At 36.1% G+C, this 20,296-nt stretch overlaps 1 protein-coding gene across 1 annotated transcript in view; it reads right to left on the bottom strand.

Annotated features, from left to right (window-relative positions):
* Window positions 1–18,472, bottom strand: part of LOC131439414 (sex peptide receptor) — a 142,438-nt gene extending 123,966 nt beyond the window's left edge. Inside the window, exon 1 of the mRNA XM_058610383.1 lies at window positions 17,288–18,472. The gene's annotated coding sequence lies outside the window, so the exon portion shown is untranslated. The remainder of the gene's footprint in view (window positions 1–17,287) is intronic.
* Window positions 18,473–20,296: the final 1,824 nt, after the last annotated feature.

Here is a 20,296-nt window from a genome sequence, read left to right as displayed (position 1 = left end):
TGAAATTTTCGAAATCGAAAAAAAATTTTGATGAAAAAAGGCTTAGAATTGCATGAAACGTCGAGATTTAGTGTCATCTCAAAAAAAAATTTTTTTGAAAAAGTCAACTTTTTGGGACTTAGAAAAAATATGAACACAGTCCCAGAAAGTTGATTTTTTCAAAAAAATTTTTTTTTGAGATGACACTAAATTTCGATGTTTTATGCAGTTTTAAGAGTTTCGGCATCAAAAAAAATTTTCTATTTTGGAAATTTCATGTACTCCCCCCTATAGTGCTTTTTCAAGATCGAAAATTGTCAAACCTTTATCACCGGGCAGCACCCCTTATGCATGTCCGATTTCGGTCAAATTTTGCATGAAGGCTTTTTTCGAGGTGCTTAAACTTTTGAGCACTAGAACTTAACGAAAATAGAGGTGATCCTAAAATTTTGGCACCCATATATATATATATATATATATATATATATATATATATATATATATATATATATATATATATATATATATATATATATATATATATATATATGGGTGCCAAAATTTTAGGATCACCTCTATTTTCGTTAGAGCGGTAAAAATCAATGTGTTTTGTCGGTTACGTCACTTATACCATCATATATCTGGAACCAAAAGTCACAACCATTTGATCTTCGAACTTGATCAATGGTTCGACTGTAGCTTTCAAACGAGCCCAAGTTTGTTAAAATCGGTTCAGTTATCTCTGAGAAAATTGAGCGCGTTCAAATATCTTCTAAAAGTGCACACACACACATACACACACACAGACATTTTCCGATCTCGTCGAACTGAGTCGAATGGTATATAACACTATGGGTCTCCGAGGCTCCGTTCGAAAGTCGGTTTTTCCAGCAATTCTAATACCTTTCTATAGAGAAAGGCAAAAATCAATAATGAGCACATATGCCGTTCCCCAAATGAGAGAGTAAAATAAATTGAATATTTCTATTTAGGAAACTTTTATTTCATTGTTTCGATAGCTATCGTTTCATCACTACATCTTTTCAGGCTCTGAGCGGATTCATAACCTTCTAGTATATTAGTTTGTTGTAAAGCTGTGCACAAAAATTTGCAAATAGAATTGCAACTGAATGCAGAATATTCGGCCATCTGTGCTGTTTCGTTTCTCCACTACTGAGTATCAGCATGATAAATTTGAACACAGTATAGATAAAATCAAACCAAAGTCAAGTTCATCCAGGAACTGTTCAAATAAAGCCCAATTTGCAATTTTCTGCAGTCAATGCTCAATTTCACTTTGATTATCCTGAACAATGCTATTCTCGGATCCGGATTCGAGCTGGAAAATAATCATACTCGAGTCAATCAACTTGACTTTGACTTTGATCTAGTGAAGATTCATCTCCTGTACCGTTGGCATAATCGACAACCTGCGCCGGAAGTCATCGAGACGACCATAAATTAACCATGTTCTTTTTGACCAATTTGAGTTGGTTTAGCGTCTATTTCTTTGTTTCTTTGACAGAATCCCTTAGAAATGGAGTCTGCATTTAGCATTTAACGGGTATATTATTTATTTTGATATATAGTTCAGAAAATGAGCTAAATTATGAAACCGATGAACTTTAATTATGCATTCAAGATTTCATTCCGACTTTATTGTCCCATAGAAATTTTTACGTAAATATGTCTTGCTTTACTATGGGGTGCCTCTTCAAAAATTACCCTCTGGAAGAGTGATAAGTTTTTGATCGTGAATATATTTTGTTGTATCTAACGTTCAATCTAGCCAGAGCTGCTATTAGTCACTACCAACCAGCAACATTTCACGATGAAGATTGCAAAGCTTTTGTTACTCGATTGCTGCTCACCAGGTTCTACAAACAGGGCCGGTGAAACATGTTAAGCCCAGGTGGGTAATTTTTCGTAGGGGGACTCCCCATGTCGAAGTATTAATGGTATAAGTAGAAATGATACTTGTCACTTAAAAGAGAAAGGTCAATTATTAAATAAAACTTTGTTTCAGTATAACTTTGCATGAGACGCGTAAATTCGAAATCTGAAACATTTTCGGTACTTTGTCTTGGGTTGTTGGAACTGTTGACATAGGACTACATAACTAGTTTCAAAACCACTGATGGAAGGTGCTGAACTCATTCATCCAGTTCTCCATGATCGAAAAGCAATGCCATTTCTTTTGGGGAATTTGACGTTCTTTTTCAACAGACTTCGCACCCGACTCATAGCGTACAGAACCATTGCATGGCTAGTGCTACGATCCTACTGACACTAAGAATCCCTCGAATACGAAGAAACAGTTCATTGTCGATCAAAATGTGCCCCGTGCGTATCGAACGGCGCACAAAACAGTCCAGCCGCTGATGTACGTGTCACACTTGGTTCAAAATGTCCCGATACCGACTCAAAGATGACGTTTGTGATGTCAAACAAACCTTATTTTTCGAAAGTAACAACCTTCAGATGACATGTGTTAATTTTTGACGTCAATCGTACCACAAACACTAAACTTACCGCCACGTTACTTATTAATTTACGAAAAAATGGAAATAACGAATTCCTTGTATTGATAAAACATTGCTTAGGGAAAAAAAACCGCGCTAGCCCAGCACTCAGCAATGGGTTGAGAAGTGTTACTCGCACTCAGATGCATTGAAAACAATGGATTAGGCAAGTTTTAGTAATCGTGTTGGATGAAGGAAAAAATGCCACAAGCCAATGAAAACAATAGCTAAATTAAACGAGTTGGGCTCCGATCGTATGTCGTATCTGTTAGAGGAAACGGTTTGGGAAACAGAGAAAATTAGACATGGTTAGTTACTAAATGAAGTTGCGATCACCAATTATATAAAATATACATCACTGCATATCCAAGCAGTATGTGTAACGATATCGAAAATCAGTTACTTCAGCTCGACTCCTCTACTAGAAGATGAATGTTAAGATACTAAAAGACTTCAGCTTGCTCAAATGAACCTTGTCACGTCGTCACCTAACTGTTGTATATCTTTACATACTTACTCTACCTTGAGTATTAGCATTCTATAATTTTGATTGTATTTATTATTCCGAGTTACAATAACAAAATTGTTATTGATATAAATAGTATTATGATTATCATTGTTTTTCGCTGAAAACTTCAGGTGGGTAATTACCCACCTTTGGAATTTTCGGGTGGGTAGTACTACCCACGGTACCCACCTCTTTTTTCGGCCCTGTCTACAAATCCCGATATATAGAGTGTCTGAGAGCCGATCTGTCAGAACTGAAATTCTCTTGATATTACACTCGCCAGGACGCTTATTGATTGCCGATGCAATTGATATTATCTTCATTTCTACTATCGCTGCTTGAATACGATGTGACTAAATAATAATGGAACAGAATAAACATTGAAATATATGTATTCACTCCAATAAACTTAAAGTGCGATGATTTTTTGCAAAGAATAATGAACAATTTATTTATGCAATTTATGATTGGCCGCATGTAAAGCAAGCGCATGGTTTCGGTCTGTTCAGGCTCAGAGCTCAGTTCCAGTTCCAGTACCGAAAATTCAGATCCTGAATATAGTTTCAGGGTCAGAATTCAGTTTCAGATACAGAATCAAGCATACATCCACTTCAATTGAAGGAGAAATATTGTACTGTCTCTGTGTTGTACATTTGAGGGAAATGACATCAATATTGTAGAGCAAAGAAGTGATTTAATAATTCGATTCTTTGCGTTATAGTAAAATGAATCGAACAATGGTCAATATCAAGGAAACTGCAACATTTCAGCTTTTCTAGAAGCCAGAAAAAAATTTCTTGCAGCATTATGATAGTTTGTTTCATTGAACTATGCTATTCCGAAATGAAATAATTCACGTTTACATTCTTTAGCTGCAAACAAAATCACGTGAACAGAAAACCCTTTACAAAAATTTCTTCAATGTTGTGCATTTTATACTCCTGCTGGAAAATTATTTACACAGCCCATTTCCGCAGTTTCTTACAGATTTTACTCATTTTCAATTTCCTTTCGTGCAGCTGAGTTTTATTTTGTTCACCTCCTTTCAAATGTTGATATCCTTTATGCGAATTTTTTCTAATCGGGTACGGATCGGGTTCGGGTTTCTGAAGAAAAATTAATCTCGGGTTCGGGTCAGATACGAGTAAAAGTTTTTTAATTTCGATCGGATACGGGTCGGGTTCGGGTGTGAAAAATTGCTTACCCGATCATCCTCAATGTAAACGACATGTGGCTTCTGTACCAATATTAGTGTGCGAGAGAAAAAGTTACTATCAGAATTCTTAGCTCTAGAGTCTTAACAATATTGAATCAATCCGTACTATAAGCAGTTCTGCTGTGAGACGGATTTGTTCTGTGTGCCGTTCGCAGTGTGACCTTCGCTTCAAACAAGAGCAATTCCATTAGCATTCAGCTGCTTTGGAGAAAAATACATCGAAAAGTGAACAACGACGGAAAATAATCTATAAATGATTACAGCTTGCTATTGAATTTCATCTTTATCCGACTTCCGGTTCCGGAATTACAAGGTAATATGTTCAAATTTATGAGAAAATGCGCACCCAATTCATTCCTAATTGATTTTCACAAACTAAGATGTAAATGAAGGGTTTTGAAATTCCGGTTCCGGAATTACAGCGCGGTAAGCGAAAAATGTTCTATTTTCATGCAAATTTGTATGAAATTTACAGGCAAATTCGTCTAGTTGGCAAATCTTTTTCGTTGGTTGATATTAAAACCTACTTTGGGACTACAGGTTTCCGGTTCCGAAAAAACCGATAGTAGTGAAGAAAAGTTCAAAAAGTGGGACTCACTTCGATGTCTCAGCAATGGTTAAACCGATTTCCACAAATCTTGATTCAAATTAAAGCTCTCATTGTCTCAAAAGATACTGTGCAATTCCATCCAGATCCGACTTCCGGCTCCGAAATTTTATGGCGATGAGTGTCAAAATTTTCAAACTGTCATACAAAATGACAATGCAAAACCGATACGCATCGGTACGTACCAGCGGAAGAAGAAAACACCACCGGCTTTGCAAACGAAGCGTGTTTTGTTCAATTTCGTATAATGTGCCGGGTTACCACATTTCAGTCTATATTTTTCAGAAGAAAGATCTGTAAATCTGTATCGTGGGATCAAAATTCTGTATTGAAAATCTGTTTATGAAAATGATAAAAAATTAAAAAACTACAAGGATCAGCCCTATGGGGTTGTTCGAGCTATTGATGTGGAACAAGTTTATTATGCGTCTTTTTTACGAGTTGCGTATCTCCTGCGTAGCAAAAGACTTTATTCGTATTTGTCTTGTATCTTATCTAAATTAGGAATTAATCTTAAAATTTCGCTTATATTTATAGATTCGCGTGCTTCCAACAGCTTCGCTTTTGCATTGATTGACCAATCAGAGAGATGCTTTTCCATTGATGTATCGCTTACTCCTTCAAAACCGTCGTCTTTGGCAGGGAAATCCGGTATGCCGGAGATTTTCAGCAGACAAAATATGACACTGGTAGCTATTAATACAAATTTCAATTATACATAATTGAAAATACGTGTCTTTCTACATTCAAATCGAAACTTATCGAAATATTTCCAATCAAATAGTGAAATAATATTATTAATTGATGCAAAATTGGCTGAGCTGTGTTTAAAACCTGACCACATTTCTACGTATATTTTTCCTTGAGTTTCTAATTTGCACCCCTAAACGAAGATGTATTCCACATCAAAAATCATTTAATCGAATCTACAAATCACAGCTACTTTTGTTGTAATGTAATTGGCAATCATTTCTTTATACTATCTTACATTATGACTCCATTTATTTAGAAGAAATTTAAGAAAACATAAAGAATTACGCTAAAATAATTGCCAGAAAAGATAATATAGATAAACCATCTCGATTCAACTAATTAGATCTCTGTCGTTTTTAGACAACTTGCTCCCACAGCCCCCTTTTTACCACACTTTCTACAATATTTACTTCTCTTTCTTTCTCTTCACCATCACCGCCCATAGAAGACCGCTCCAGTCGATTGCCAACATGCGGGTCACCCGCCGGGCCTTCGTGGCCTGGGGGTGTTTCCCGCGGACCCACACGGACCGAAGGATGCGGCCAACATAGATATTTACCAACGCCATCTGGATGGCTCTCATGCTATATTCAATTCACCCGCCACTAGCGATCGCCAGCTGAAAGCTGGATTCTCGAGAATCCGCGACCCCGATACTACATTACATAATGATACTATTCTAGTTTTAAGTTAGACGATAATTAAGATTATAAAATACCCTTGGCATCTTAGAGCTTAAGCAGTGTGCCTTGAAATTATATTATATTATTGAATCAAAAAATAAACCATCATTAACAGATGGGAAGTCATTGTTTTCCATCTTTGATATTCTCTTTTATTTATTTTGTACCCAGTTATTAGTATTATCACGAAATCATGATAACGATTCTATTCAATAAATGTATACTGTTCGCCTTTCGCATATAGAAAAGGTATGCAATCATTTGCAAAATTGACTAGTGAAAATAGTGTCCTATACCATTCGACACCGTTCATCGAGCTGAGCAATGTCTGTGGGAGAATGTATGTATGTATGAATGTGTGTGAGTATGTGTCAAATAATGTCACTCATTTTTCTCGGAGGTGGCCTGACCGTTTTTCACAAACTTAGGCTAAAATAGAAACCTGTTTTAATCCACCTAGTGGTGTAATGATGCCTTTCTCATGTACATATAATATTGTGGTATTCAATTCAAAATTTTTTTCTTCGATTTTTGAAAGAAACCAAGAAATTGTTTGTGCATAACATACAGAATAAAACAGTGCTTTGATTGCGTAAGTTATCCTTAAGAAAACGAAGTGGGTTCACTATTTTATGCACTTCCGGCACCGGAACCCGAGAACCAGTATAATCAAAGTCGGTTCGTACGGCCACCAACTAACATAAAACACAAACTCTTCTAGTACGCACTCTAAATTACGATTTAAATGTTTGTTGCATCCGAAAATATTTTAAGTGACGGTGCACAATATTGAACACACTTTACCCTATAACTCCAGAACCGGAAGTCGGATCCGGATGAAATTCAGAAATTCCATATGGGACCGGAAGACCTAATTCATTTGAATCTAAGTTTGTCAAAATCGGTTCAGCCATATCCGAGAAAACCGGATGGTACATGACACAATTTTCACTAATCGGTTTTTCAAGTGATTGCATAACCTTTCTATATGAGAAAGGCAAAAATATTATAGTTCCAAATATTGCTATTGAATTTCATCATGCTTTCATAGGGTAAAGTGTGTTTAAAATTGTACACCATCATTTAGAGCGACGGTGCAAAAAAGAGTAAAATTCTTCTAGTTTTAGATCAAAACTGATTTAATTTGTAGGGTATATTATTTAGTTACTAAACGAGCCGATTTCGGCTATACCGGTTATAGTGGTCAAATGACATTGAATGAAAGGTCCTATAGTCTCATAGGTTGCTGTTTAATTTCATCCGACGTCCGGTTTTGGAACTATAGGGTAAAGTGTGTTTAGAATTTAAAGTGTGTTTAGAATTTCTATCCGTCTTTCAGTGCGATGATGCAAAATAAAGGAAAATTCTTATTAACTTGACATAAATGTTTACAAATTGAAAAGGTTATGTTAGTTTATACCCGAAGAAAGTTTCCAATTTGAAAAAAAGACAGTTTCTTCTAGTGATATTTCAGAAAGGCATCAGAGATTGCTTATATACAAAAAGATGTAAAGATGATCTGCTTTCACAAAAATATAGCTAGAGAAAATATAGTTTCACCGATCGAGCACCCTAATGCACATACAGAGAATCAATCGATCCAATGCACTTTGGTGGTGGCCTGTTATCAGTTGTATAATAGATACAGACTTGTGTCGTCCGAATAACTAGTTTTAGGGTTTTTGGATGATGGTAAAAACATAATATTACAGTAGACTCCTGTTTCGTTTCTGTTCGGAATACCTGTTTCAATGTCTACAATTATAGACACTGCAGTACGTCTTGGTGATCGTCATGAAGCAGAGCATACAAAGCCAAACGCCAGGTGTTCACGGATGATTGGTATATATGTGAAAAAAGTTGGCACGTTTTCACACTTGTCGCACTCCACCATAGTAGGCCGGGCTGCACACCGTAAGCCGTGAGGACTCAGCAAGCGGATGAAACTTTCCAAAGTGGTTTGTCGTGTCGGTGTATACATTTTTTATTATACTTTCCAAACAAAAGCATAGACAGCATGTTTGAATTAGGTGCACGGTTTGTTGGAATTTATGGCTGTGACAGAATAATTCTATTAATCTTGTCTACAAACTTGTCTGCACAAAGTTTACCGTTATGTTTGTTAATAATTTACCGAAAAAATGAATAATGCGGAATAGTTGGTGTTCCGTTGAAACGAGCAACATTCGGTAGATAAGTTCACGACAAACCGTACATACGTAATGGTCAGTGGCGTATCTCATCCCTCTCGGGCGCAACGTTTTCAGGGGGCGGCAAACAAATCTTCGGGACCTTGTTTTTTTGCTCGTCCAAGTCATTGCTCACTGAACCAACGATGAGTGCGGCAAATCTTATTTTGCCCCGGGCGCCGAAATTTCTCGGGACGCCACTGGTGTTGGTGACACACTTTCCCGGAAACGGTTCTTTAGGTCATTGTACTCACAATGCTAGGTTCGTCTATTTTCAGCGAATAAGCAATGGTTGGAGGTTATAATGGTCTTTGGGCTTTTCCCATATAATATACGAAATTCCGTTATTGCTCAGATTACAATCAGAAACAAACGTCGAAAGATGAACTAAACAAAGTTTGTATTACATCACAATACTGCACCACCTAAAACGTTTCACTCGATGCTTTACACGGGGAATTCTTACCCTTGAATTATTATTTTCTGTATTTCAAAATCTCATCAATCATCAGTTATCTATAAAACACAAAATCACCCATGTACATATTTAAACCCAATTCTTGTGCAAATGCGTTATATGTGTTAGCTTTTGCCGAAATTCGGCTAGATAACTGTCATTTACCTTTCACATTTTCACTTGGCACTACGCAATTATTATCTGACGAAATGTTTCGGAGAAAGTTTCCGGTGGCCATTAGAAAAAATTGAATTAGTCTGAATGGAAGACGTGAGAATCTACGATCTATCCAGTAAGCCTAATAACTACAAGTTATTGTGGATTATTTATAGAACACTCCTTCCAGATCTTGCTTTCACTGACGGGAAGTTATTCTAGGATATGTCGAAGAAATTCAACGACATGTTAACCAACATATTCGACAATCGGCGTTTAGTCCGAATTTCATTTTTAACAATTATCGAAACATGAGTAATGTAATGTATATTTATGTATGAAACCATGTTCCCCAATTGAATAATTACAACTCACAAAAGCGAATTCTTTGTTTACTTTCAATTGCTGAAGGCTCAGGAATTCATAAATTTCTCTTCGTTGCTTTCGCCGACTATGCAAAATACGTAAAAATGCTTTAACATTTAGCTCAAAACTCTTTCAACTAATATGTAATAGTAATAATACTAATAGTGTCAATGGTTACCAAGCCAAGTGAGCCTGATAGGTTTATTAAGTTAAGAAAGAAAATTGTGGGAATATCGAGAGACATTGCATTTTTGAAAAAATGCAGTAGATTTGGATTAACTCCCACATGCTGCAAGGTAAAAGGTGGGAGATCTTTTTCTAAAAATATTCAAAATAAAATTCAACACGAAATTCTGAAAGAGAAAACTAAAAAATTGTTTAGCATTTTGAACGTGAATGGAATGGAATGTTATAATCTTCATTTAAAATTAGCGAAACAATATCCTCAAAGTTTCGAAATTTTCCTAAGCAAAGTTAAATTTGCAGAACATTGCGAATCTGAGCGCAAACGAATTCTTCTTCACAAGAAATTCGAAAATTTACGTTTCAAAAATTCCACAAGCCGACCCCCAGAAAACATGCTAATCAATCGTTCATCTCAGAATTTTACCAACGCAAAAACAGAACTTCTCAATCTTGGGTTAAATTATGCAATTTCTTCTAAAGTAAACCTCGAACAAGTTATTATAGACGTAGAAACAGGCCTAAATAACTGTAATCTTTCTTTTTCTCAAAAATAATGATGCCAGAACTATTGTAGCTGATATCATTAAAAACACTTCATTGAAAAATCAACAAAATATGGGCGATAAATAACTAGTGAAACAATTACGGGAAAAGCCTGTATTTTATGTTAAGGCTGATAAGGGAAACAAAGTGGTAATTATGGACAAAGAAGATTATGACAATCTGATAACCCAAAAAATCAATGACGGCCCTTATAGGAAACATAGAACCGACCCCCTTCCAGATATTATTAAGAAAGTAGATAAAACTCTTCATGAATGCAACCCAAACTTCGATATCAATCTCAGTAGTCTCAAAGTTTCTAACCCCTCTTTATCCAAAATAAAAGGACTACCAAAGGTTCATAAACCTGGTAACGAAATAAGGGAAATCATTTCTTCAGTAGGGGCCCCAACTCAAAAAATTTCCAAATGGCTAGTAAAAGAATTCCAATCTATGCCAAAAAAATTCTTCGGTAAATCAGTTCCTAACACACAGGTATTCGCTACTCAACTTCAGAGTTCAGGCGAAATCGAAGATGACGAAATGATGGTATCTTTCGATGTAACTGCCTTATTTCCAAGTGTCCCAGTGAAGGACTCAATCAATCTGTTGGAAGATTGGTTACTTCAACAAAATAGTAGTAGTTTATGGAAATGCAAAGTACGGTCTTCTCGTGTCCTCATTGCGATAAAATATACATCGGGCAAACAAAGAGAACACTAGACATTCGTTTCAAGGAACATATCTCAGAAATAGCGAAAGCACCCAAAGAATTGGAAAAGGGACTACCACATCACTTCAAGTCAAAAGTAGCAGAACATGCCTTTTTTGAAGATCATGAACTCACTACTAATGACATAAAAATCTTAAGACAAATTTCCAATCCATGGAAATTAGATTCAGCAGAAAGTTTAGAAATATTCAAAAATAACTCCATCTCTTTATTAAACCGAGACCAAGGGAATAGTTCTTCTTGGCTTTACCAGTTACTACCCATATCCAAGATAAAAACAAACATAGAAAACCCTTAACTCTTCCAGGTTTTCTGTTATCTGTTTATTTCCTTTTCAATTTTTTTTTGTTCCTTTTGTGGTTTACCTACTTACGTTTCGACCTACTTACGATTGTATAAAAGGAACTTCACTGCAGCATTCTTTCAATAAACTTATAAAACCGATACACTGAAGAAGGATTTATTTACATTCCGAAATACGTATCTGTATTATAAAGTTTGATACACTTTCGGAAAAATAGTGACAGTGAAAATAGTGACTTTGTGAGAGTGTAATGACTTGACATAGTGGAATTCAACGGTACAACAACAGTACTATTAGTAATATGTAATGTTATCTGATAGTAAAAGCTCGAAAAAATCGACTTTGGCTATACCGGTTCGTAGTGCTCGGTTCCCAAAGTACCGTAAGTAGTGGTCAAAACCTCTAAAACGGATTACACTTTTTTCTCAGAGATGACCTAACCAATTTTTACAAACTTAGATTCTAGTAAAAGGTCTCGTGGTCTCATAAGTTGCTATTTAATTGTATCCGGATACAAGTTCTGGTTTCGGAATTATATGGTGAAAGGTGTATAAAATTTCACGAAAAACACGGTAAAATTTGGCGCAAACTTGTTTCAATCATAGGTTAAACTTATTGATGCCCAAACTCTCTAAAGTTTAGTCAAGTAATTGGAGTCAGAAAAAATTTTTTGTAGAAAATTCCACCATATTTTCCGAATGAATGAATGAAACAATTTTTTTAATGTCTGCTTAGCGGTTCAAATAGAACTGCCGAGTTTTGCATTAAGCAGTTCAATTTGATCTGCTATGCACTGATGAGTCGAAGACGAAACGTAAACAATTTGTTTACATTCCTAATTAGTAGAGTACAACACCCTATACATGTCGAACAATGTTCTTAAAAATGCCAATTATCGTCAGGGGAGCAGAATGATCTTTGCATGACAAAATAAAAAACTCCCGATGCAAATCATCAGATGGTCATCGTTTTGCTGATTCCGCTTGTCATTCATTATCGGTAGAATATTTTGCCAGTGATGGATTTACATATTCCCATCACAACTTGCCACAGTCAATGATTTTGCATATAAATATTTCAATTATTTGGCTACATTTTATTCACCTCTTGTCACATGAATGAGTTCATTTCTGCGACAAAAAAAAGCGTAACTTTTTTCCCTTTCAACATGCTGCATTTAATTTTTACTTTCCTACCATGGCTCTGAAGCATGGTGCACTACGATCGGGAATTATTTTCTGTTTTTTTTTCTTGTTGTTACCATGAGCGCGGGAATCGATGACAGCATTTGAGCATAGCTAGTTTTGCTGTAGCACGTTCGTGATGAGAAAAAAACGTAAAGCTTTGATCAAATTCGAGGACTCAGCAAACATCAGCAGTTTGATGGGAAATTTTACTCTAATTGAATTGTTATCACAGCTGCGAAATAATACCTGCTCGTATTAGCAAAAGGAAAGAAGGTATTGGAAAAATGTGACTTGGCATCCCGTAGTAATACATCATACTGATTTAAAAAATAACGGATGTTTTTTAGGAGACTTGTTATGCAATCACTTGAAAAACCGACTAGGTGTGTGTGAGTGTGTGTGTGTGGGGGTCAAATAATCTCACTAGGTTTTCTCGAAGATGGTTGAACCGATTTCCACAAACTTAGATTCAAATTAAAGGTCTCACTGTCCCATACGGAATTCCTGAATTGCTTTCGGATCCGACTTCCGGTTTCGGAGTTGTAGGGTAAAGTGTGTTCAATATGGTACACCGTGACTTAAACCGGCGTGTTTAAATTAAACCGGCGGAACAGAAAACTTAAAAAATCTTGTAAACTGGACTCAAAACTGTTGTTCCCAATCTTAGGGTCAAACAAAAGGTCTTACGGTCCTACCAAAAATTACTGCATATTTTCGGATACAACAAATATTTAAATCGTCGTTTAGAGTGCGATGGCAAAATTGTATAAAATCTTCAAAATTTGAATAAAAACTAGAGTAGAGTTTGTACGTCATGTTAGTTGGTGGCCGTACTTCGATTATACCGGTTCTCGGGTTCCGGTGCCGGAGGTGCATATAATAGAGAACCCACTTCGTTTTCTTAAGAATGACCTTCGCGAGCAAAGCACTGTTTCATTCTGTATGTTATACTAGTTAATGCACAAGTAATCCCTTGGTTTCTTTCAAAAATCGAAGAGAAAAATTTTGAATAGATACTATACATGAGAAAGGCATCATTACACCACTAGGTGGGTTGAAACAGGTTTTTCAATAGAAATTACTTTATCATCTGAAATGGCCTCCACGCTTTCCAATCGTGGAAATTTATTTTCAAAATCAGTGTTCAATTAAAACTGTTTTTAGAACCCTTCATGGAATTTATGGTGCACATAATCGTCCGTCTGAGACCTCCATAAAGAACCTAATTACCAAATTTGGAGCAAAGATAATCCACACGACGTTCAAGAATTACCGATACATCCCGATAAATGTACTATTTGGTGTGGCCTTACTTCTTTAAAAAAAAACGTGCTTTATCCACCTTTTCATGAAATTATTTTAATGACCGTCGTTTTGAATGAATTGTAATTAAAATTTTGGGACTGCAAGACGAATCGAAGATAGAAATTGTATGTAACCTTAAAATTATTCCTTTCAATCTAAACGTGTAACAATCGGTTAAGCATAAAATGAGATGTAGAAATGAGTTCCTCTTTAAAGTTTTTGTCATTATAACCCAAAATAGTTCGTATGTCCATGAATTATGACGAATAAATAGAAATAGTTTTGAGACCAACTTTGAAGATCTTTTGGTATCGTCATCGGTTGAAATCTTAAAACTCGTCACCCTATAATTTCAAAATTGACAGTCGGAATCGGATAAAATTCACTAATCTTGTTTATTAAATTTTAATTTTAGTTTTTGTTTATTAATTATTTTTGGCCTTCTTTTAACTTCTCTATTCCAGTTCTATTCACAATTTGGAAATCGGTGTAGCCGAAGTCAGTTAAATTCGTCTAATGGATTGATACCCATTTCAGTCTTAGAGAAATCGTAGTGCGTTCTGCATAAAACTTCTGTGTAATTTCCGGGATCGAAAAAGGAATACCGGTAAAACTGAAATAAGTTTATTTGGTGATCGACTCTTAAAATCTGTGAGCCCGATAAATTTATATGAAATTTTTACACAAATCAACCTGTATCTCCTGAACCGGAAGTCGGATCTGATTAAGGGGTTACACCACTGTAGAATTTTCGAAAAATCGGAATTTTTCTTTCATTGCAAAAGGTCATGTATGATCTTCAAAATAATATTTCAAAAGATGAAAAGCGGGAAAAATTGTTTTTATGAACAATTTTGTGATTAAAAAATGTCGTTTTTATTTTCAAAGGGCTGCCAGCGAGAAAATATCAATGAAATTATTTTTCACACACGAATTTGCTTATCTCGACGAACTTCTTCAAGTGGTTCTGCCAGCAATTATTGTTGCAAGCAGCATAAATCGATATAAATATCAAATTGTATTGAATTGAAAATACTGCCATTTTTCTAATACATATGTCATGTTCCAACGATCATGTTTCCAAAAAAAGAACCGTGCTAAAATCGAAACGTCATGGAAAAGGGCGCTGTGCATAGTCTTTTTGGTGCTAAAAACAATTGCCTAAACCAGTATTGAAAATAAAGTTTCACTTTGCTCCGATTTTCCGTCGATCAGAACGTGATTAATGTGGTGTTCTGAATTCTAGATCTGGATTCTTGAACTAAACGTTAGATCTGAACACTGAACTTTACTTCAAGAACTGTCTTCTGGACCCGAGTTTTATTCCTGAATTCAGTTCTAGAAATTTTAATTTCTAAATTCAGATTCATAATTCAGAACCTGCAAGGCTGGAACTAAATTCGAAATATTGCAATGGGTAATTATTGTCTTGGCTGTTTTAACTTAAATATTCTTGATTTAACTAACATGTCTGCTCATTTTTTTCATAACCAGATAGTTGAAATATTTGTTGCTTCGACATGCTGTCAATTCAAGATGAACATTTCTAACATTTTACAAACAATGAAGATAACGTTGCATGATTTAAATTCGATCGAGGAAAACATATTGGAAAAATGCTGGTGTAATGAAAACCGCGAAAAGGTTACCGAAGAGACGGGACCCGAATCCGTAGCTTGCTATTAACCGGAGATTTTTTTTTCCAATTAAACGAAGATGACATACATGAAGAGATAGTTTGATTGACTAGAAGAACCAAGCATGCTTCGCTTTACTTGGCCGCCTCAGCATTCAATTATAGTCCTATCTCTATGGAAACCCATCCAACAGAAAACAACACACACCGCATCGCAAGTATATCTTCACCTTCATCTACGTGTCAAGTCGAATTCAATAAAAATCTATTAAAAGTTATGTTTTGGTAAGTACATAAAATACGTTTCAATCCTACACGGAAAAGCCAGCGATCGCAAAACAACTAAAATATTAGTTGTTTTTCTGATTTTGATTGGTTAAATTTGGTACAACTATTCGACTGTTGTTTTAACTAATCTGTCATTTTTGATTTATCGTTCTGTCAGCTTAGCAACGACACCCAACAAAGACACGCACCACAAACAAGTAATGATACGTTTCAGTTGAGCAATGCCAAACACCCTGAGCGAACAATGAATCGTTTCAATGAGGTGTCACTCGTGCAATTGAGCAAATACACAATCTCAACAAAGTTACTTGTATGCATGAAAGCAAAAAATTGACTCAATTGTTTCAACCAATTATTAAGTTATTTGAACTTAAGGCGCCAATTGCAATAAATATTATCTACTGTTAGCCTCTTCGGGGGGCAGCTAATCGTTCACTGCTTGAACAACGAAATTTTACCTCATTAACTGCATATATCTTTATCACTAAACCCACAAAGGATATATAAATGCACCAAAAGATTACAATTCACAAAATGGTCACAGGGAATTAGGAAATTATTCCTTCACTTGCAGAATGGCTTGCTGATAAACCTAATGCTACAGATACACTTTCAAGAAAATACAAATGGCACCACTTCACTTTAGCAGCAAATTTTTAAGCGTTAAGCGGTTTTAATAACATTGACATGAACTGTCCTAGAATACATTACTCTCAGATGAAATGAAAACATTTATACTGTAGGAATATCTATTTAACACATGGAAAACTTGTTTTACAATTAACTGTTATATTCTTCTGAATACTTTCACTTCCATAAAACGACCACTACGTAACTAAAATAAATGACGTTCATTTACCATTGAAAATTTTCAATATGAAACGCTTCTGGTGAAATGAAGAGGTTTTTTGTTCTGCGTTTTGCTGTCTTCGTTCTCCGCCAAGTGACAGCATTTGAATGCAACAATTTCGGTTACCTGAATGGTTATGACAAAATCAACAGATATGTTAGTTAAATCAACAACTTTTTAGTTGAAACAACCAGGGCGTGAAACAACAATTGCAATATTGTAATTTTGTGATCTGCGGGTTCTCCGTGTACTCAGAAGACTTCCCGGTGAAAAAGAACTTGGTGTATAATCTGACTTGAATTTGAATGGCAAAGTTGTTCAATCTTGCAAAAAGGCAAATAAATCTACCGTTGGATTAAGCATATTTTTAGGTAATAGTTTTATATCGAAACTACATTTTGCTTTCTTCACGTCGGTTTTATTTGTTTTAATTTATCGGTCAAGAACAAATCGATCCCAATTTTTATTATTTCGACTGGAGTAGAGTTTATGCACGCATATCTCAAATTTTAGGCTATAAAGCGTGGAAGAAATAATTTTCCATCCACTAGTACCTATAAAGACTACGGCTAAATTTTAGTTCGAGCTTTGTCATGATGGTATTTTTGTTCGTCATAAAAAATGTTACTAATGATGTGTAAAAAATTTTCCGCTTTTCGTCTCAGATAGAAATCTTGTCTTTCCGTCGGATTTAGTCTGCAGTCTGCAGTCGATTGACTGTTATAGGCATATTCCAACTGTCTCGACCTGTTTAAATCCAGATTCCTATGCAGTGCTTTAAGAAACTGTACAATTTATTTGTATCTTAATTATACTTACGTTCATTTTTGCCATGGCCAAAATCTGAACGATGTGCAACTCACTGCATCGGTCGCTTTCTAAAGTGTTTTATTTTTTCTTTCATTTACCAGTACGCTTTCGTCCTTTCAGTTTGAATTTCACTTTCTGCACGGAAAATAGGCTCTTCCAATTTTCACTACTTTTCTTTCCACACACACAGGTCGGACACAGATTTGCAGCTTCTAAGCACACATTTTCCGGCTGTCAGTCGCACTTTGCCAAGCTTCACAATTTAATGCGCTTCCTAGCAACAAGTTGCTATAACTGAGCAGGTTTCCGCTCTGGTTTGCCCTGATGGTTGGATTATTTTTTCAACGTTTCATACCGAAATGAGGGATGTTTTCTCTGTCAGAGCTGCAGTCAAAAGATTAAACAAATGCAAAACATAGAATGAAGCTCGTTCCACAGCAGAAGACGTTATCCCCACGTAATCCTTTGGTCGGTGTTATTTTTTTTAGCCTCGACTATTTTCGTAGCATTTGTTTTATTTTTTTTTGTCACAAAACTCCTTTCTATTATTTCATGAGGGTTTAATAAAGTGCTATGATCTTCCAGTACCATCCACTTCCTACTTCTCACTGGCTCAAACAATTGAAACCACAACGAATGTCCTCTATTTTTTTCTGTTTGTCATGCACTTTTCAATTACGGTCAACTTTTTAATGCACTTTCCTTTCGTCGCACCGAGTTCTTGTGTACTTTTTTTTCCACACAGAACCACTTAAATCACGTTTCGTTCGCAGTACGAGAGAGACGTAAAGCATCTCATTGTACCTCACAAACTAGCCAGTTAGATTACTACCGGTTGCTGTCAGACGTTTTGCTGCCTCCCAAACGGTCAAAGAATAATGTTCGCAGTTCGTAGCGTGCAATTTAATTCCATCCCATCATCTTTCCACGCTTTCAGAAGTATGAAAACATAAGAAATCCTTTCTTCAACCAGAAAAATCACAGGACATCCGCTTCGACAATCCGCTTCCAACGCCTTCAACGGTCGGAATTTCCTATGCCAAATCGCACTGAATCTCGAATGAAATACGCAGATGAGGCTGTAACTGGACAGGACACGACCAGCTTCGAGCGCAATCCCAAACGAACTGATGACTGGAAGTAGATTGCCTGACCCCAGCACCTCGCACGCGACAATACAAACCATCGAAGGACCATCAGTGTTCTGACGAGGCGATGCAACAGCGTTCGTGGAGACCGGGCACAGAATCGGTTCCAAAAGGTTCCATTCAGTATTCGCGTCGGCATACTGCTGTTCGAGTCGATGTGAATCGTGCTGTCAGATACTGATTCGGGGTATAAGCGGACTTGCGCAGTAAGTGCAATGCCGCGTGCTATTTCGCTGTGTTGTCGCTTTAGCAATTTTCACTCTTTCTGGCATTTTGGAGTCTGCTGAGACCCGACAGTCGTTGGTATCTTGGTAGCAGTGGACATTTAATTATGGGTTAGATAAGAAGGTTATGCATGCTTAAAGTGTTGGATGCCTCGAGTGTGACAAAGGGATGAAAGGATGCATCGTCATACTAGTAGTGAGTTTGCACTTCTGAGACATTTGCGCGTTTGAAAACAATATTGACGGAGAAGTAGGATAATGTGCGAAAAATATCTGTACGTTTCGAAAGCCATCGATTTTTTCCTTATTTTTATAAATATAAAAAATAGGTATAGAATTCGCTCAAACTTTAGAAAAATTTTCCGAGGCCCGGAGGGCCGAATGTCATATACCAATCGATTGAGCTCGACGAACTGAACAAATGTCCGTATGTGTGTCTGTATGTGTGTTGTCAACTAAGAGGTCGAGATCACAGAGATGGCTGCACCGATTTTGATCAAACTAGTCGCAAATGAACGTCACCCTGAACGCTATTGAATGGTTTTGAGATCGGATGTTTACTTTTTGAGTTATACGAAGTTTTGTGTTAAATTTTTCAGTTTTTGACAGTATCTGTCACAATTGACCTTGAAAACAGAATATATTTTCAGACTTAGATTCCCCAACAAGCCATAGATTGCTAAAATCCACCCATTTTTACCGGAGATATCGAAATTTTTGTGTAAGCGACTTTTTCCCCTATTCCAGCAGTAGAAGTTTTGAGCGCTGTCTGGCAAAGAAATGCTTGGGAACAACATAAAACACGATTTTTTATACTGTTACATACATTTGTTTCTAAATACCCAAAAGACTGTGTACAGCATGATATTTTGCCTCGGACCGATTTTAGCACGGTTCGTTTTTGGCAACATAATGGTTCGAATATGGCATATGTAAACCAGATTGTTAACACCGCAGCATTGAGGGAACAAAGTTGATGTGCTAAACGTACCCCGACTGACATTTATGCTTCGTTGATACGTAGAGAAAAATAATAAAGAAAGGTTCAATGCAACATCGTCGGCACATCAGTCGGTGTTGAACAGTCGTTCGCACCACACGTGTATAGCTCTTGGCTCCTGGAAATTTTTTCTGGCTACCTAGAGTTTCATTGATTTCAAGGCTACCTGAATCACTAACAGTCTTTTTAAAGACTAACAATTAGGCAGCCTTTCTCAAGGCTATACAAAGAGTCATATTAGAGTGACTAAGGAATTAATCTGCCTTTTTTAAGGCTCAGTCTTTATCAAAACTTTTTTTATCAAGATTTTCTTTATTAAGTCTTTATCAAGACTTTTCCAAACTAGGACTAATTTAGCCTAGTTAATTTAATTTAAAATTTCATTCATTTCAAAAATGCCTGCGTCCAACCGGAAAGACAACAGGCCTAAGGCTAAACATAATTCAATACGGAATAAATCACAATCCGTTATTCAACATTTTTCTAATAACATTCACGATCTTATAGAATCTGAATTTAAAATAAAAGACAACGGACGGATTTCCCTTCCGTTGATTCTATGCCGTCTAACAATATTTACGAGATTCTCCCTGAATCCGATTGTAGCGACATAGAAGAAAATTCTTCAAAAATTCCCAAATGGAAG

This window comes from Malaya genurostris, chromosome 3, assembly GCF_030247185.1.
Source record: "Malaya genurostris strain Urasoe2022 chromosome 3, Malgen_1.1, whole genome shotgun sequence".
Classification (NCBI taxonomy): Eukaryota; Metazoa; Arthropoda; class Insecta; order Diptera; family Culicidae; genus Malaya; species Malaya genurostris.
Note: the sequence above shows the minus strand (reverse complement) of the source record. Positions and strands in the feature narration are given on the sequence as shown.